This window comes from Arachis duranensis, chromosome 9, assembly GCF_000817695.3.
Source record: "Arachis duranensis cultivar V14167 chromosome 9, aradu.V14167.gnm2.J7QH, whole genome shotgun sequence".
Lineage (NCBI taxonomy): Eukaryota > Viridiplantae > Streptophyta > Magnoliopsida > Fabales > Fabaceae > Arachis > Arachis duranensis.
In genome coordinates, this window is record NC_029780.3 from 69714133 (window position 1) to 69720905 (window position 6773).

Consider the following 6773-nt stretch of genomic DNA (forward strand, 5'->3'; position numbering starts at 1 on the left):
AGGAGTAAGAAGGATTGGATGAAGACAATAGGAAAGCAGAGAGACGGAAGGGACAAAGCATCTCCATACACTTATCTGAAATTCTCACCAATGAATTACATAAGTATCTCTATCTTTATTTTATGCTTTATTCATAAAACATTCATAACCATTTGAATCTGCCTGACTGAGATTTACAAGATGACCATAGTTTGCTTCATACCAACAATTTCCGTGGGATCGACCCTTACTCGCGTAAGGTTTATTACTTGGATGACCCAGTGCACTTGCTGGTTAGTTGTGCAAAGTTGTGATAAAGAGTTGAGATTACAATTGTGTGTACCATGTTGATGGCGCCATTGATGATCACAATTTCGTGCACAGGTAGAGAGAGGAATTCGAACTTATAGAGAGGGAGGGGGTCCGAATTATTAAAGGAGGATAAGTGTTAGTGATTAAATAGAAAGAGATGAGAGAGAAGAAATTCGAATATTGAATAAAAGAAAAAGAAAAAATATTTTTGTTTGTATTTTAAAAAAAATTAGTTAATATTCAAAAATTAAGAAAGGAATAAAATACACTACAAGAAAAAAGGCCTATGGCCACACTTTTTTTGCTACGCTTTAAAAGTGTGGCCAAAAATGGTCTATGGCCACGCTTTTATGAGAGTGGCGATTGAATAGAGATTTGGCCACATTTTTTTTTGCTACGCTTCAAAAGCGTAGTGAAAAGGATCAATGGCCACGCTTTTATGAGGGTGGCAATTGATGCAAGATTTGGCTACGTTTTTTTTGCCACACTTAAAAAGCGTAGCCATAGAGAGAAATCGACACGCTTTTAAAGCATGGCGACAGGAGTTTACTATTGTGGCATTTTAAAAGCGTAGCCGTTTCCAAAAAGCCTTTTGGCATGCTTCAAAAGAGTGGCCAAAAGATTCCCCCAAAAATTTTTTTCAAAGAGCTCGTACGTACCCTTCAAATTAAAATGCCTTAAAGTTATAACTTCAAATTAAAATCTTTCACCGAGCTCGCTCCTTCTTCATTCAAAGACCCTAAGTCCAAACTCCTCCTTCAAACATTAAGCCCCATTTCGTTCAGAAGATAACCCTAAGCCCTCTCTTCATTGTGCCTCACCCTAACCCTCTATTCATCGTACCTCACCCTCACCCTAACTCTGCGAGGATGACACTCCGTGAAGAACGTCGCTGCGCTCGCAATGCCTCCGCCGAAAATCCCTCTTCCGACATCCCTAACCCTCCTTCTGTGGTGATTCTTTCAGGCGGTGACTCCCTCTGCTCACTTGCCATCGCAAACCCGCCGTCGATGCTCCCTTTGCCGCTGCTCTCTTTCGTCGCTGCAAACCCCTAACCCTTCCGCGCCGCTCCCTTTTTCGTGCAGGCCGGGGGCCCTTCCATCGATGCTTCATTGCTGGTTTTGAGAGTTGGTAAGCCCTATTTATTAAAGTCTGTAATCAAACCAGATAACAAAAGAGAGTGGAAGTTTAATTTTAAGTAGCAAGTCTCTGTAATCAAATCAGTTCATATGAGTTGGTTGTGGTTGTGTTGTGTTGAATGTGTTAGTTGAGTTGATTTATTTTTTCTGGTTAATATTTTTTTTGGGTGCTACGGAATTATCGAATAAAACAGAACTGATGTTATTAAACTCTGAATTGATTTATTAAAATCTTCTTTCTCTTTCTTTCGGTAGATTCTGTCTTTGTTTTTCTTCAAAATGTCCACTTCCTTTATTATTATCATTTTGGTTATTGTTAATTTGTGGTTGCAATTTTTTTAGGTAACCCAGCCGCCTGGTGATTTAATTTCCAGCCTTTGCTTCAGTCCCAAGGCCAATTTTGTTGTCGCTACTTCATGGGATAACTAAGTTTGAGTTGGACTTGGATATTAGGGCATATTTTATTGTTAATGTTTTGTGTTATTTCTATTTTTTAATGTTAGTTCACAAAAGAAAAATTGTAACAATGTTATCTTTTTGGTGTTTCTTGCTTTTACAATTAACTTCAAAAACTGAAAGTGATATGATGTTTTTTGTAATTAGTATTAGAAAGAAGAAATGGTGACAGAAAATACTTCTGAAACTAAACCAGCTCTTTAAATTTATGGGAAGAAAAGGCTCTTATGTTGTGTTTAATTGTTTGATAGACAAATGTTTTTTTTGCTGAATTTCTTTTGTCAATATCGTAGGTTCGATGTTGGGAGATTGCAAGGAATGGAACTATTATCAACAACACACCCAAGGCTTTAATATCTCATGACCAACTAGTAATGAATTTTAGCTCATTTTATTAGAAAAAAAAGAAAAGAAATAATTATTATTAGTGGTATTACTGGAAATTTCTTTTGGACTGAGATGGCATTATAATTAGTGTTCTCTTTTATTGTTTAAGGTTTTGTGCTCCACTTGGAAGGATGATGGAACACCGGTTTTCTCCGGAGGCTGTGACAAGTAAGTCAAGATGTGGCCGCTTTGGATCTATTTTTCTTTTCTGATTTTCTAATCTTTAATAATATATTATTTTTATTTGATTATCTTATTTCATCAGGGTGTCAAGGTTGTATATAGAACAAAGGAGCTGGAAGAGCAACAAGCAAAGAGGTTTTTACCAATTTCTTAACAACTCTTATCTGTTGAGTTTATTTCTTTTAGTTTACAAATTGTAGATTGTTCTTGAGATTTTCAATTCCTGAGAGACCCTAAATTTTCAGCACCTGAGATAGTTTTGTTATTATTATTCTTTACATTGTTGGTTGCATCAGCTGAAGTTAGAATGATACATGGCTAGCAGGTTTCTTTTATAAATCATGCAATTACGAACTTTTTGTGAAGCAATCCTTCAATATGGAGATGGCTATTGTCATGGCGAAATGGTTTTGTAGCACACACTGTTCAATAAATGTTGTTATCATTTGGTGCCTACTTTAAATAATTAACACAATATTTTCCACGTTTAAACATCAGGATGCTAGTATGGAGTGGATTCTTCACCTTGATACAGATGAATTAATACACCCAGCGGGTGCTCGAGAGTATTCTTTGAGGCAGTTGCTTCTTGAGGTTCCAGGAAATGTAGACATGGTCATATTTCCCAACTATGTGAGTAGAATTTGCTGGTTCATGCTTCCTTGATGGAACTGGTAAGAACTTCAGTGGTGTAATAATGCTTGTGTCTAGGGTTTTTAGGAGAGCAGTGTTGATCGAGATGATATTAAAGAACCTTTTAGTGAGGTAAGTTACTGAAGTTGTACATAGTCCTTTGCCAGAAGTTTCTGTTCTACTTATTACTTAACAAAGAACCCTTTAGAGTACTTGAGTTTGTAGAATCAGTGAATAACAAAAGGAATTTTGACTTTTAGAATCATGAAGATCTATTTTTTTATTTGGTTTTACTTTTAAGGCTTAGTAGAGGGAAATGAATCACTTAATTTAGTTAGAAAAGATAGTCGTAAATGGTGCACACAGATGGGATAACTACATGAAATCCCCAAAGTATATTCTGTTGATTCTTTATATTTATGTCTCCCCTTGATGTTTTTTCACTTATGAGTTCCATGATGTTCTCCTGAATTAGGCTAGTGAGATCAAGTTGGAGGAGGTTGCTATTTTGCATTACACATGCTAAATTCTCATATCTCACTTTCAGACGTGATCGCTGTGGTTGCAAACCTACCAAAGAAGATGTAAAAAGATACTTCATGTTGGAATTTGACAGATCTGTGAGTTCATGAACTCTGTTTCCACCTTATTCTTTTACTTTCTTTTCTGTCCACTTAGCCATTTGGTTGAATATTGGGGAAAATGGATTTGTCTTACCCGTGCAGTATATAATTAGATTACTATAGTTTGAACTTAAGGTTGACCAATCGTCACAAATTCTAGTTGCTAAAAAATAGGGAAAAAGGGTTTGAGCATGGTGGGAACTGCTTTCCCAACTCATGAGTATTCATTATAGTGTTCATTATTTCCTCTGTAGTAAGTGCAATTACTCTCTGCTGCTACAAGGACAATAACACAGCCATGGCTGCTTCAGTTTCAACCATAGGAGCTGTCAAAGGAACTCCAGAATGATACTTTTACCTTACTTTGTTACTTTCAATTAATTCTATTCGCTCAATTTATCACTTCTAGTTTTAAAATATGTATAAGATTAGGATAGTAATTGGATTGGATGCAGTGTGAATTAGTAATCAGTTATAGATACCAAATTAGAAAAATAATGATCATGCTGACTATGGATACATACATATCATTAATTTGTGAGTTATCAATATATTTAGATGCGGTTCATGATTTCTTGTATAGTTAAAAAAACTGGATTAGAATTTTGAATAGAGTAGTAACTCTTAAATAACAAGAGAATAATGTAACTTTACATTGCAGGTGAGTTTGAATGGTTCTGGAGCTGTGGCTTCATCAGTTCCCAATTCATCAGCTTTCTTCGGAAGCAGCTTGAAGAAGGTTACATCAAGAATCCACAGCAGTAGCAAGGTTTCCTCTGGAAGACTTCAAGATTGTGGCGATCGATGAGGACAAGCAGACAGATACGGACAGATGGAAAGGGTTGGTCTATGATATCTCAGATGACCAGCAAGACATCACAAGAAGGAAGGGTATTTTGTAGTTTTTAATGTGTATTTTGTAGTTTTTAGAGGATGTAGATAATGTAATAGTTGTTGGAATTGTAATGTATGTATTACAAATTTATGGGTAGTTGTTATCACTTTGATTTTTTGTTAGAGCTTGTCATGTGATCAACCACTATATTTGCTGTACAAGTTTATGAAGGTTTTATATTGTTAATAGTAATTAAAATTGTTATGAAGGTTTTATATTGTTTAAATTTTACATTATTTATGAATTTTGTTAGATTTTATTATGAAGATTAAAAAAAAACAATTGAACTTAGAACAAACTTATAGCCACGCTTTAAAAAGGTAGCTATTCCATACAGCAGTCACTTTTTGCCACGCTTTAAAGCGTAGCTATACCTCTAGCTATTGGCACGCTTTAAAAGCGTAGCCATATCTCTAGCTATTGGTACGTTTTAAAAGCGTAGCCATATCTCATGATTTTGCCACACTTTAAAAGCATAGCCGTATCTCTAGTTATTGGCACCCTTTAAAAGCGTAGCCATATCTCTTGCTATTGTCACACTTTAAAAGCATAGCCATATCTAGCTACTAGCACGCTTTAAAAGCGTAGCCATATCCTCTCACATACGGCCACGTTTAGAAGCGTGGCAATAGATAAAAGCGTGGCGACAAAATAAGCGTGGCCATAGGTCACTAAAGCGTGGCGATAGAGCAACCGGCACGCTAGCAGTTGTGACCCTTTCAAAAGCGTGCTGATTGCTCAAAAAGCGTGGCGAAAAGCTATTGCTACGCTTTTTCCAACTTTTCGCCACACTTTAAAAGCATAGCAAAATCCTGGTTTTCTTGTAGTGATAAAATTAGAGTTTAAAACAATTAGTTAAAAAAAGATTTCTGAAAAAGGAAGAAGTTGATTTTCGAAAATAAGAAGTGAAAAAGTAGTTAGGTGGTTTTGAAAAAAGATAAGAAAGAGTAAGTTTTGAAAAGATAAGAAGTTAGGAAAAGATTTTGAAATTAAAATTTGAAAAAGATATGATTTGAAAAAGATATAATTTAAAAAGATATGATTGAAAAAGATATGATTGAAAAAGAGATTAAAAAGATTTGATTTTAAAAATTAAAATTGATGATTGACTAACAAAAAACTAAAAGATATGATTCTAGAATTTAAAGATTGAACCTTTCTTAACAAGAAAGTAACAAACTTTAACTTTTTTTTTGAATCAAATCCTTAATTGTTAGCAAGGTTTTCGAAAATATGAAATAAAAATAAGAAAAAGATTTTGAAAATCAATTGTTTTAAAATTTTTCAAAAATATTAAGAAGAAAAATGAAAAAGATTTGATTTTGAAAAAGATATGATTGATAGGAGAGGATATGAAAAAGATAGGATTTTGAAAAATTAGTTTTAAAACTTGAAAAATTGAAAAAGATTTGAATTGAAAACAAAATTACCTCCTTGGTGTTATCCTGGCGTTAAACACCCAGAATGGTATCCATTTTGGCGTTTAACGCCCACTTGGCTACCTCCTTGGCGTTAAACGCTCAGTCAGGTACCCTGGCTGGCGTTTAAACGCCAGAATTCCTTCTTTACTGGGCGTTTTAAACGCCCAGCTTTTTCTCTGTGATTCCTCTGCTATATGTTCTGAATCTTCAATTCTTTGTATTATTTACTTGAAAAGACATAATTTTGAATTTTTTTAAAATTTTTTTTAATGATGAGAGAGAAAAACAACAGAATGAAATTAAACATGAAAAACTAAGATCAAAACAAGGAATGCATGCAAGAACACTTTTAATGTCAAGATGAACCTCAAGAACACTATGAAGATCATGATGAACATCACGAACATATTTTTGAAAATTTTTAAGAAAAGAAAGACATGCAAGACACCAAACATAGAAATTTTTATACTAGAGATACTAACAAATTGAGAATGCACATGAGAAACAACAAAAGACACAAAATAAGAAAATTTAAAGATCAGACAAAGAAAATCATCAAGAACAACTTGAAGATCAATAAAGAACACAAAAACATACTTTTGAAAAACGCAAGAAGAATTGAGACATGCAATTGACACCAAACTTAAAAATTGATAATAGACTCAAACAGGAAACAAAAAAATATTTTTGATTTTATGATTTTATAAATTTTTTTCGAAAATTATTTTGAAAAAGAAAATAAAGA

The 6773-nt window shown here is 34.0% G+C and overlaps 1 long non-coding RNA gene across 1 annotated transcript; it reads left to right on the top strand.

The window, feature by feature from the left end:
- The first annotated feature begins 3173 nt into the window (after window positions 1-3173).
- On the top strand, window positions 3174-4057 carry LOC110275849 (uncharacterized). Its single transcript, XR_008002427.1, has 3 exons — window positions 3174-3221; window positions 3565-3709; window positions 3967-4057. It is a non-coding gene; the product is annotated as an uncharacterized LOC110275849 (long non-coding RNA).
- The last annotated feature ends 2716 nt before the right edge of the window (window positions 4058-6773 follow it).